This window comes from Bison bison, unplaced genomic scaffold (genome assembly GCF_000754665.1).
Source record: "Bison bison bison isolate TAMUID 2011002044 unplaced genomic scaffold, Bison_UMD1.0 scf7180017864296, whole genome shotgun sequence".
NCBI lineage: Eukaryota > Metazoa > Chordata > Mammalia > Artiodactyla > Bovidae > Bison > Bison bison.
The window spans coordinates 1,489,585-1,503,397 of record NW_011494868.1 but is presented as its reverse complement, the minus strand read 5'-3'; positions in this window follow the sequence as shown (position 1 = coordinate 1,503,397).

Here is a 13,813-nt window from a genome sequence, read left to right as displayed (position 1 = left end):
CCTCCTGCCTTCAATCTTTCCCAGCATCAGGGTCTTTTCCAATGAGTCAGCTCTTCGCATCAGGTGGCCAAAGTATTGGAGTTTCAGCTTCAGCATGAGGCCTTCAAATGAATAATCAGGGTTGACTTCCTTTAGGATGGACTGGTTGGATCTCCTTGCAGTCCAAGGGACTGTCAAGAGTCTTCTCCAACAACACAGTTTAAAAGCATCAATTCTTCTAAGTTCTAGTCCAACTCTCACATCCATATATGACTACTGGAAAAACCATAGCTTTGTCTAGATGGATCTTTGTTGGCAAAGCAGTCTCTGCTTTTTAATATGCTGTCTATGTTGCTCATAGCTTTTCTTCCAAGGAGCAAGTGTCTTTTAATTTCATGGCTGCAGTCACTGTCTACAGTGATTTTTGAAGCCCAAGAAAATAAAGTCTGTCACTGTTTCCATTCTTTCACCGTCTATTTTCCATGCAATGATGGGACCAGGTGTCATGATCTTCATTTTTTGAATGTTGAGTTTTAAGCCAACTTTTTCACTCTCCTCTTTCACCTTCATCAAGCTCTTTAGTTCCTCTTCACTTTCTGCCATAAGGGTGGTGTCATCTGAATATCTGAGGCTATTGACATTTCTTTCTCTCATACAGAGATTAGATAGATAGATAAATATTTAACAGAGTTATATAATCTTACAGCTAACCGATTAGATAAATTATTCATTCAACTAAAAGACACATTGAAATTTACAAATACTGGCCTAACTAAATCAAAGAGTAAATTCAAATAAATCTTACAGAACATTTTAACAATAATGGCCTAGCCTCAATGCAATTAAGGTGAGAAATGAATGTTACAAGTTATAAATCTGTTGGGTTTCCCTGGTGGCTCAGTGGCAAAGAATCCACCTGCCAATGTGGGAGACGCTTATCTGAATCCAGGTTGGGGAGGATCCCACATGCCACGGAGCATCTGGGCCCCTGCACCGCGACTACTGAGCCTGTGTTCTAGAGCCCGGGACCCACGACTATGAAGCTGGCGTGCCCTGAAGGCTGTGCTCCACAACGAGAGAAGCCATCCCGATGAGAGGCCTGCACATCGCAACTAGAGAGTTGTCCCCACCTGTCTCAGCTAGAGAAAAGCCCCCACAGCAAAGAAGACCAAGCACAGCCGAAAATAAAGAAATAAAATTGCTTTTTAAGTTTATAAATTCGTTTATAAGTAAATATACATATTGCATATATGAGAATTAGATGCAAACAATGGTTGCATAACAGAACAAGAAGGAGGAGTACAATGATCTTTGGGGCAAAATATCTGAAGAGAAAATTTATAGAAAAAAAACAGCATTTCTAAAAATGAGATCTCTTTCACATATCTTAATTTGTCAAAGAATCCTGTAGTTCTGATTGTTCTATAGTATTGGGGCAAGAGCTTCCTTCTTTACCATCCAAGCTACCAGGAAGCTCTTGCCCCAATACTATAGAACAATCAGAACTACAGGATTCTTTGACAAATTAAGATATGTGAAAGAGATCTCATTTTTAGAAATGCTGTTTTTTTTCTATAAATTTTCTCTTCAGATATTTTGCCCCAAAGATCATTGTACTCATCCTTCTTGTTCTGTTATGCAACCATTGTTTGCATCTAATTCTCATATATGCAATATGTATATTTACTTATAAACGAATTTATAAACTTAAAAAGCAATTTTATTTCTTTATTTTCGGCTGTGCTTGGTCTACTTTGCTGTGGGGGCTTTTCTCTAGTTGAGGCATTGAAACATGTAAAATATCATGTATGAAACGAGATGCCAGTCCAGGTTCAATGCACGATACTGGATGCTTGGGGCTAGTGCACTGGGACGACCCAGAAGGATGGTATGGGGAGGGAGGAGGGTTCAGGATGGGGAGCACATGTATACCTGTGATGGATTCATTTTGATATTTGGCAAAACTAATACAATTATGTAAAGTTTAAAAAAAAAAAAAAAAAAGAATCTGCCTGCAATGCAAGAGACCTGGGGTCTATCCCTGGGTTGGGAAGATCCCCTGGAGGAGGGCATGGCAACCCACTCCAGTATTCTTACCTGGAGAATCCCCATGGGCAGAGGAGCCTGGTGGACATGACTGAGTGACTAAGCACAACACACATTGGGGCAAGGGAGCCCTCTTACATAGATCATTGGATTGTAGCATAGCTTCACCTCTCACACGTGACAATCTGGATATATAGCCCCCAGAATCTGCTACACAAGCACCCAAAGAGACATCTGAAATAATGCTAATTTTAGTATTATTTGAAATAATAATAAAAAAATTACAAGCAAAATAGAATGTCTGCTAAGGAATTCATAAATATTATGAAATGTTCATGAAGTATAACTCTGATCTGCAATTGAAATTAATGAACTAAAGCAGCATGAATCAAATGTATAAAATTATGGAACAATGTGCAGTGAAAATAACCAAGTTGTAGAATAATAACCACTACAGTATGAGAACGTCTATAAAAATGTCTAAAACACACAAGTGATGCCGTTGATTGTACATACACATTCATAGATTAAAAGACAGCAAATTAAGAATTGAATCACAGTTCCATTTTTCAAGAGTAGGCTACAGAATGCATTGCACGGAGATGGTTGCAACTGTATTTATAAGATTTTGATTTTTTAATTAAAACAAAGTAAAAATATTTGAAGCAAGCATAGCAACATATTAAGCTTTATTAAGCTGGATGGAGAGTATATGGTGGTTTGTCATCTTAGCTCCTTGGATTTTCTGTAGGAGTGAAATACTTCATGATTAGGTTAAAGAAAAATGACTAGATACCTATTGGAAGATGGACAGAAGTCTAAACCTGGAGGCTGTGGCCCAGTGCCCCTTACATGCTTTGACCAGGTAATCAGAATTGCCTGCTCTCTATCCTCTGCCATGGCTAGACCAAACTTTCACCAAGTCTGTTCTCCACACAGGCCCCTGTCCTATGGCTTTCCTCCAGTTTAGCTAACACTAAAGTGCAGAACCGCCCCCGCCCCCACCAGCCCCAATCATGAGAACTGGCTGGCCACAGTAAGAAGTATTCCCTCTCAGATCACCTGTCCATTCCCCCATCTCATCTGACCAGGTTCTCCTTTAGATTCCTGCCTGACCTATTCCCCCTCCCCCTCCCTATAAATGTCTTTTTCTCCGACTTTGCCATGCTTGTGGATCCTTAGATGGGAGAGTTGCCACTATCGCACTAGCCTTCAGATAAAGTCTCTCCTTATCTAAATCTGGATTTGCTTTTAATTTGACAGTATTAAGGGAATGGGGAAATCAGATATGGTCACAAGCCCTTGTACAGGTACTTGGCCCTGTTTTTAGTACACTTAGAGACTGTACTATACTTCCCCATTCCCTTAAAACTGTTAAAGAAAAACAAATTATCATTGGGGTAACTTTTGTGGAAGCAAAGTTCAATCATTTTTTCAAACCATCTGACTGAATAGATTGCAAATACAAAAGGCTTTTTTTTTCCCCTACAAGATAAGACGATCATACATTCTGGTGTGCATGGCAGTAATATTATAATGGTTTATGCCATTGTATATTGATTGCTATTGTTCAGTTGTCAGGTCATGTCCAACATTTGTGACCTCATGGACTGCAGCACACCAGGCCTCACTGTCCTTCACCATGTCTTGGAGTTTGCTCAAACTCATGTTCATTGAGTCGGTGATGCCATCCAACCGTCTCATCCTCTGTTGTTCCCTTCTCCTTCTGCAGTCAGTCTTTCCCAGCATCAAGGGCTTTTCCAGTGAGTCAGCTCTTGATATGTGTTAATTACTTGTACCAACCCCTTACTTTTACTTTCAAAGGAGTCCCAGTTTAAATGGCAAATTATGTAGCCAACTTAAAGACATTTAGTCACAATAAACTGTGGAAAATTCTGAAAGAGATGGGAATACCAGACCACCTGACCTGCCTCTTCAGAAATCTGTATGCAGGTCAGGAAGCAACAGTTAGAACTGGACATGGAACAACAGACTGGTTCCAAATGAAAAAGAGTATGTCAAGGCTGTATATTGTCACCCTGCTTATTTAACTTCTATGCAGAGTACATCATGAGAAACGCTGGGCTGGAAGAAGCACAAGCTGGAATCAAGATTGCCGGGAGAAATATCAGTAACCTCAGATATGCAGATTACACCACCCTTATGGCAGAAAGTGAAGACGAACAAAGGAGCCTATTGATGAAAGTGGAAGAGGGGAGTGAAAAAGGTTGGCTTAAAGCTCAATATTCAGAAAACGAAGATCATGGCATCTGGTCCCATCATTTCATGGGAAATAGGTGGGGAAACAGTGGAAACAGTGTCAGACTTTATTTTTGGGGGCTCCAAAATCACTGCAGATGTTGATTGCAGCCATGAAATTAAAAGACACTTACTCTTTGGAAGGAAAGTTATGACCAATCTAGATAGCATATTCAAAAGCAGAGACATTACTTTGCCAACAAAGGTCCGTCTAGTCAAGGCTATGGTTTTTCCAGTGGTCATGTATGGATGTGAGAGTTGGACTGTGAAGAAAGCTGAGTGCCAAAGAATTGATGCTTTTGAACTGTGGTTTTGGAGAAGACTCTTGACAGTCCCTTGGACTATAAGGAGATCCAACCAGTCCATTCTGAAGGAGATCAGCTCTGGGATTTCTTTGGAAGGAATGATGCTAAAGCTGAAACTCCAGTACTTTGGCCACCTGATGTGAAGAGTTGACTCATTGGAAAAGACTCTGATGCTGGGAGGGATAGGGGGCAGGAGGAAAAGGGGATGACAGAGGATGCGATGGCTGGATGGCATCACCGACTCAATGCACATGACTGTGAGTGAACTCTGGGAGTTGGTGATGGACAGGGAGGCCTGGTGTGCTGTGGTTCCATGGGGTCGCAAAGAGTCGGACACAAATGAGTAACTGAATTGAAAGACATTTAGATGTTTAAACCTGAGCACAATCTACAACCTACAGAATAATTTTAAATATAAAAAATGTTAAAACAAAACAAGCTTATAGAAACAGAGCACAAAATTGGTGGTTGCCAGAGAGAGGGTTGGTAGCGGTTGGCTAAATGGATGAAGGGAGTCAAAACGTACAAACTTCCAGTTATAAAGTAAGCCCTGGGGATGTCATTCACAGCATGGCCTTATAGTTAATAACATATTCCATAATTTAAAGTTGCTAAGAGAATAGATAAAAAATTCTCATCACAAGAAAAAAATGTGTTGTAACTAGGTTATGGTGATAGGTGTTAACTTGACTTATTTGTGACAATCAATTTGCAACACTTACAGATATCAAATCATTATGTGGTATACCTGAAATGAATACAATGGTATATGTCATTTACATCTCAGTAAAAATAAACACGTATGTGTAAAAAAGTCCAGAAGACAAATCTCATATCGTGCCTGCCTCCTTGCTTGCCCTCAACTCTAGCTTGGCTCAAGGTCGCCTTTTCTTTTGCTTCCGCTATGTTGGAGTGGACGAGAGAAAACCAGCCAAGGTCCAGTACTAATCTGAAAGTTCTCGTTGCCTGATTTTGGCCATGGAGAGTCTCTGGGTGGGACTTTCTGGGTGTAGGGGTCTAGCCCAGCTCCCCTCTGGGCCCCTTCTGTGTGGTCTTCATGGATTCTCTGCTTGGGGAGGACAGAGCCTCACCAAGACCCAGTTCCCTGAGGTGGGAAATCCCTTCCAGACAGACATCTTTGTTTATTTACAATTTCTATTGAAGTGTAGTTGAGTAACTATGTTGTGGTATTTTCTGTTGTACAAGAAGGTGCATCAGCTATATGGAAACATATGCCCCCTTCTCCTGAGCTTCCCTCCCACGCTCACGCCCATCCCAGCCCTCTGGGTCAGCGCAGAGCGCCAAGCTGAGCTCTCTGGGCTCTACAGCCGTTTCCCGCTGGCTATCCGTTTCACACACGGAACTTGCATATGTGGCAATGCTACTCTCTCAATTCATCCCACCCTGTCCCTCCTGCCATGTGCCACACGCCCGTTCTCTATGCCTGTGTCTCTATTCCTGCCCTGCAAACAGGTTCATCAGTACCTTTTTTCTTTTTTTGATTCCTCCATATGTATGCTTTGCTATGCTATGCTATGCTAAGTCACTTCAGTCGTGTCCGACTCTGTGTGACCCCTAGACGGCAGCCCACCAGGCTCCCCCGTCCCTGGGATTCTCCAGGCAAGAACACTGGAGTGGGTTGCCATTTCCTTCTCCAATGCATGAAAGTGAAAAGAGAAAGTGAAGTCGCTCAGTCCTGTCAGACTCTTCTCGACCCCATGGACTGCAGCCCACCAGGCTCCTCCGTCCATGGGAGTTTCCAGGCAAGAGTACTGGAGTGGGGTGCCATAGCCTTCTCCGATATATGCTTTACCAGACATCTTTAATGGTGGGTGAGGGGTAGAAATAATCGAGCAGTTTAATTCCCCTCTTGAAGAGGTTTTTCAAGTTCCTAAATGCTTGCCACTGTTTGTGATTCAGAGGATACTTGAAAGTTGTCTGCCTTCGTATTTCTCTTCAAGGTAACAGAAACCCTTCATCTGATCATGCGGTTAACAGTCATGACACGACATCAGAAGGAGACAAAAAAGCTGGTGTAGGATCACCTCCGGATCCCGCGGCCACGGCGGAGATGCTCATCGCCTGGCATGTCCTCTGTGGCCCACCGGGTGGCAGGGCTAACCTACCAACACTGCTAACCTGTCAGCTGGGAAGCTCCGACGCGACTCCTGCATTAGATGGAGGAATTGCCCGTCTCTTAGAAGAGGAAGAAGCCCTTGCAGAGCTTAAAAATGTAAACTTAAAAATCTGTTCGGATGTTAGCTGACAGCAAATTTGACTTTGCTTGTCTTTTTTTTCCATTTTTTATGACTCTTCATTAGCATACATGTACGAGAGTTAATTATTTCTTTGATTTCTCAGACAAGGACTCATCTGAGTGGAAAGAATCATTATTGGTTAGACATTTGGACAGGGAATGCTCATTTGCTCTATTGAGCAGATGACTCGGGAGAATTTGTGGATAGTCTTCACCATGCTATCAGCTGGCAGGAAAAACACACCCGAGACAACTGGTGAGCTCGGCTGTGTCTGGAGTCGGCTGTGGGGAAGATGGGCTGGACAAACAGTCTGTTCTTCCCACTTCCATCCAGTGACTCTTCTTGCTGGGTTCTGATTCTTAAGGCTCAGACAGGGCTGACTAGAGGAGGCTGGCATCTCACTTAATTAACTTTGTTTCTAAAATCACATAACGAAATAATGCAATAGGAAGAATAGATCTAATATCCATGGGTGTGTAAGAAAAATTATATGATTACCCAAGCTAATAAATAAAGATAGATTGTCTCTCTCTTGCTCATTTATTATTTTTAAACTAGAGTTGAGTCTATTGACTGATCATGATTTTAATAACCATCTTAAATAAAAGTATATAAATTAATGGTAGTCATTTATTTTCATAAATGCATATTCAGTTCAGTTCAGTCATTCAGTCGTGTCTGACTCTTTGCGAGCCCATGAATTGCAGTACGCCAGGCCTCCCTGTCCAGCACCAACTCCCGGAGTTCACGCAAACTCATGTCCTTTGAGTCGGTGATGCTATCCAGCCATCTCATCTTCTGTAGTCCCCTTCTCCTCCTGCTCCCAATCCTTCCCAGCATCAGAGACTTTTCCTTCTCTTTTCATGAGGTGGCCAAAGTATTGGAGTTTCAACTTTAGCATCAGTCCTTCCAATGAACACCCAGGCCTGATTTCCTTCAGAACGGACTCATTGGATCTCCTTGCAGTCCAAGGGACTCTCAAGAGTCTTCTCCAACACCACAGTTCAAAACTATCAATTCTTCAGCACTCAGCCTTCTTCACAGTCCAACTCTCACATCCATGCATGATCACTGGAAAAACCATAGCCTTGACTAGGTGGACCTTTGGTGGCAAAGTAATGTCTCTGTTTTTGAATATGCTATCTAGGTTGGTCATAACTTTCCTTCCAAGGAGTAAGCGTCTTTTAATTTCATGGTTGCAATCACCATCTGCAGTGATTTGGAGCCCTAAAAAATAAAGTCTGACACTGTTTCCACTGTTTCTCCATCTATTTCCATGAGGTTATGGGACCAGATGCCATGATCTTAGTTTTCTAAATGTTGATATATACACATAAATAGCTTACATACAAATATTTGTGTATATACATATGTAGTTTTGGGGAAATTGTTTATAAACGTACTATTTAAGACCTTAGACACTGTAAAAAGGTTTAATATATTGTGCTTGTTTTTTTTGTTAAAAATTAAATCACCATTTTAAATTTTGTTGTTTATCTATATATTATAAAGAATAATAAAGCAGTGAAATTTTTCCGACCCTGTTAAAATATGTATGTGAATAAATAAAAATATTTCTTAATATCAAGATTTTAAAAATATATATATGCTTTAGTATTGCCCTACATTCTCCAACAGTAAACTAAGTTCAATTTTTAGATCTCCACAATAAGCATAATATTTAAGTGAATCCAAACCAGTATTAAATATAGATAATCTTTCTCATGCTTATATGTATTCCTGTCTACTATATTTACATAAAAAACACAGAAATAAACTCAAGTGGATTTTAAGAATGTATCTTTATAGGAAATCTGAACACTGCTCCTCCAGTTGAAATAAAGAATGTTTCACTTTGTGGACTTTCAGGAAGACATTATTCCCAACAAGATACAACAGGATACTAAGGACAATAAAGATAATGGAGAACAGATGTAGAAATTCTGTGTGGAAAAAGCGTGGGAGGGTAAGGGTTTTCAGTCTTCCCATTTGTGTGATAAATAACTGTTTGATGTGCCTTTTTGGGCAGTGGTTTGGACTGCTAACTAAGGGCAGATGGAAGCAAACCGCTGAAATTCTTCCATTTCCTCAACTATAGCTTAGACCCTTCAAACGTTAGGACTTCCTGAATTTCCTTCTGACTGCAATTACCCAGGTGGAAGGTTAGTATTCAACACCTGTTCTGCTGCTGCAATGCCTACGCTTAGAAATGCTTGGGTTTATCATCATTTATTAATTACTTAATCAATAAGCTCTGTGAATGGTGACCATAATTATCCCAGAAGGTCACTGAAATAGAGGAGAATAAGCTCCTAGGGCGATGAGGCTCAGGCGTGCATCCATTTATCTGAAGCTACATGACCAGATGCTATTTTTTATTTCTGCCTTGAATTTCAAATTAACAGTCAGCTGAAAAGATTCTGTTGAAGAATGAATCCATAATAAAGGGATTTACTTCTTTTTCCTTGCCCTTGTTTCTTTGCTTCCACTGATATTGATTATGGGAGATGTGTGCCTTAAGGGAACACTGCTACTCTTTGGCTATCTTCTCTCCAGTGTATGTTAGGATCACATTAAGGTCTTGCATTTCTCCACACTCAAGAGTCAATCAAGTGTTTTAGAAACTATGTGCTTTATAGAGAAAAAGTCAAGAAAGTATCAAAAACAAGGCTTCAGTGTGTTCTCACTTGTGGAAAAAGAATTCCAGGTACATTGTTTTTAACTCTGACTGACTTTTTGTATTGCTGTTAAGTAGCTAAGTATTGTCCGACTCTTTTTGACCCCATGGAGTGTGTACCATGCCAGGCTTCCCTCTCCTGCACTCTCTCCAGGAGTTTGCTCAAACTCAAATCCACTGAGTCAGTGATGCCATCCAACCATCTCATACTCTGTCACTCCCTTCTCCTGCCCTAAATCTTTCCCAGCATCAGGGACTTTTCCAGTGAGTCAGGTCTTCGCATCAGGTGGCCAAAGGATTGGAGCTTCAGCTTCAGCATCAGTCCTTCCAGTGGTTATTCAGTGTTGATTTCCTGTCAGATTGACTGGTATGATTTTCTGTATATTGAACATCTAGTTTCTGAAACACTTGATTCCTTTTTGAATGTTGAAAAATGCGAGATAGACAAATAGATGATAGAGATGGGTATATGAATATATTGTTTATAATCTAAAAGTATACAGAGGAGTCATTCATTCTCATCATTATTTGTGCTGTTTTATTTTGTTCATTTTTTAGATAGCTTTTTAATGTATAATTTGCATGTGATAAAATGTATACATTTCAGTGCACAATTTTATGAGCTTTGTCAGTCTATCCCAATCTGAGTGTGGTGATGATACCACCAAAATAATGAGATGGAGCTAAACTATTCACTAGAGTAGCACCCAAGCACATGAGGTGTTTCAGCACTGCAGCAAGGAGCATAACATTTCAGAGGTATCTGGTTATGTCAAATATATGTGTAATTAAATTTATTTATAATTTTTTTCTTCTTACATTTAAAAATATGGCTACAAGAATTTTTAAAATCACTATGTATTTAAAATCACTTGTATTTAATTCCCATAATACAGAGTAGCATAGAACATTTCACCAACACACAAGTTTCCTCACAAATCTTTTCATTGAATCCTCCCACCTCATCCTCACTCCATGACAACCATAGATTTACCCCCTGTCTCCAGCTCTGGCTTTTCTACAATTTTGTATAACCAAGATCTGTGTGTCTGCAGTCTCATCAGTGTGTCTAATCAGCTCCTACACATGTAGTCCACATTAGTATGGTATGTAGTCTCTCTATGATTTCTTTTACTTCTCAAAATGTTTGAATAATATGTTCATATTGTCATATCTATAGTTTATTTTTTTTAAATGCTGAGTAGTACTCCTTAGTACTAGATGCCCATGCTGGGTTTAGAAAACGCAGAGGAACCAACAATCAAATTTACAATATTTACTGAATCATAGAGAAAGCAAGGAAATTTCCAAAAAAAAAAAAAAAACTACCTCTTTTTTATCAACTATTCTAAAGCCTTTGACTGTGTGGATCACAACAAACTGTGGAAAGCACTTAAAGAGATGGGGATACTAAACCACCTTACTCTTCTCCTGAGAAACATGTATGTGGGTCAAGAAGCAGCAGTTAGAACAATACATGCAACATTTGATTGGTTCAAGATGAGAAAGGAGGACAACACAGGGCTGTCTGTTTGGCTGTCGCCCTGTTTGTTTAACTTATATGCATAGTACATCATGGGAAATGCTGGGTTGGATGAAGCACAGGCTGGAGTCAAGATTGCAGGGAGAAATGTCAATAACCTCAGATACGCAGATGACACCACCCTTATGGCAGAAAACCAAGGGGAACTAAAGAGCCTCTTGATGAGGTGAAAGAAGAGAGGGAAAAAGTTGGCTTAAAACTCAATGTACAAAAAACTAAGATCCTAGCATCCAGTCCCATCACTTCATGGCAAATAGATAGAGAAACAATGGAAACAGTGAGAGAATCTGTTTTGAGGGGGCTCCAAAATCACTGCAGATGGTGATTGCAGCTGTGAAATTAAAAGATGCTTGGTCAGTGGAAGAACAGTATGACCAACCTAGACAGCCTATTAAAAAGCAGAGACATTACTTTGCCAACAAAGGTCCGTCTAGTCAAGGCTATGCTTTTTCCAGTGGTCATGTATGGATGTGAGAGCTGGACGATAAAAAAGGCTGAGCACTGAAAAATTGACGCCTTTGAACTGTGGTGTTGGAGAAGACTCTTGAGAGTCCCTTGGACTGCAAGGAGATCCAACCAGTCCATCCTAAAGGAGACCAGTCCTGAATATTCATTGGAAGGACTGATGTTGAAGCTGAAACTCCAATACTTTGGCCACCTGATGTGAAGAACTGTCTCATTTGAAAAGACTCTCATGCTGGGAAAGATTGGAGGCAGGAGGAGAGGGGATGACAGAGGATGAGATGGTTGGATGGCATAACCAACTCAATGGACATTAGTTTGAGTAAGCTCCAGGAGTTGATGATGGACAGGGAGGCCCTGGCGTGCTGCAGTCCTTGGGGTCGCAAAGAGTCAGACACTGCTAAGTGATTCAACTGAACTGAACTGAGGCATTTTATATGCATAAAGTATTCATTTAGCATGCTATTTAAAAGTTTCATCCCTGTGGTTGCATATATGAATATCTTGCTATTATTATTATTGCTGAATACTGTTCCATTGCATGGATGTACCACATTGTTTATCCATTAATCAACTGCTGAACATTTGGGTGGTTTCATATTTTTGGCTATTAGGTATAATGCTGATGTGAGCATTCACATACAACATTTTGTGTAAACATGTGCATTTAACTATCTTGAGTACATTTTTCTCAGTAGAATTTCTAGGTCACGTGGCAATTGGCAATTCAACCTTTAACTTTCTGAGGAGCTGCCATACTGCTTTCCAAAGCAGCTGCACCATTTTAAATACCCTCCCTCCAATTATATATGATAGTTCTAATTTCTCTAAGTCCTCCAAACATTTGTTGCTGTTGATCTTTTACTGTGTTCATTCTAATGAGGGTGAAAAAGTATTTCATTCAAATTTAGTCCTTGTTTTCCTAATGACTAATAATATTGAGCATCTTTTCATGGACCTGTTGACCATTTTTTTTCCCTGTTGTTATTGTTTTTATGAAGAAACAGCTGTTAGAAGGACCTTCCTCCACAAACACTTCTAATCTCACTTTTGCAATATTTTCCAGTTTTCAATAGGTCTTATTATTTTTTTAAATTTATTCCTATGCATTTTATATTTTGATGGTGTATTTTAATACTATTATACTTAATCTATAAATATCATTTTAATTTCAACTTCCAAATGTGCACTCAGTTCAGTTCAGTCACTCAGTTGTGTCCGACTCTTTGTGACCCCATGAATCACAGCATGCCAAGCCTCCCTGTCCATCACAAACTCCTGGAGTTCACTGAGACTCATGGCCATCCAGTCAGTGATGCCATCCAGCCATCTCATCCTCTGTTATTCCCTTCTCCTCCTGCCCCCAATCCCTCCCAGCATCAGAGTCTTTTCCAATGAGTCAGCTCTTTGCATGAGGTGGCCGAATACTGGACTTTCAGCTTCAGCATCATTCCCTCCAAAGAAATCCCAGGGCTGATCTCCTTCAGAATGGACTGGTTGGATCTCCTTGCAGTCCAAGGGACTCTCAAGAGTCTTCTCCAAAACCACAGTTCAAAATCATCAATTCTTTGGCACTCAGCTTTCTTTAATAGTCCAACTCTCACATCCAAACACGACCACTGGAAAAACCATAGCCTTGACTAGACGGACCTTTGTTGGCAAAGTAATGTCTCTGCTTTTCAATATGCTATCTAGGTTGGTCATAACTTTCCTTCCAAGGAGTAAGCATCTTTTTATTTCATGGCTGCAGTCACCATCTGCAGTGATTTTGAGCCCAAAAAAATAAAGTCTGACACTGTTTCCCCATCTATTTGCCATGAAATGATGGGACCAGATCCCATGATCTTTGTTTTCTGAATGTTGAGCTTTAAGCTGTTTCACTCTCCACTTTCACTTTCATCAATAGGCTCCTTTGTTCATCTTCACTTTCTGCCATAAGGGTGGTGTCATCTGCATATCTGAGGTTACTGATATTTCTCCCGGCAATCTTGATTCCAACTTGTGCTTCTTCCAGCCCAGCGTTTCTCATGATATATTCTGCATACAAGTTAAATAAGCAGGGTGACAATATACAGCCTTGACATACTCCTTTTCCTATTTGGAACCAGTCTGTTGTTCCATGTCCAGTTCTAACTGTTGCTTCCTGCCTGCATATAGGTTTCTCAAGAGGCAGGTCAGGTGGTCTGGTATTCCCATCTCTTTCAGATTTTCCACAGTTTATTGTGATCCACACAGTCAAAGGCTTTGGCATAGTCAATAAAGCAGAAATAGATGTTTTTCTGGA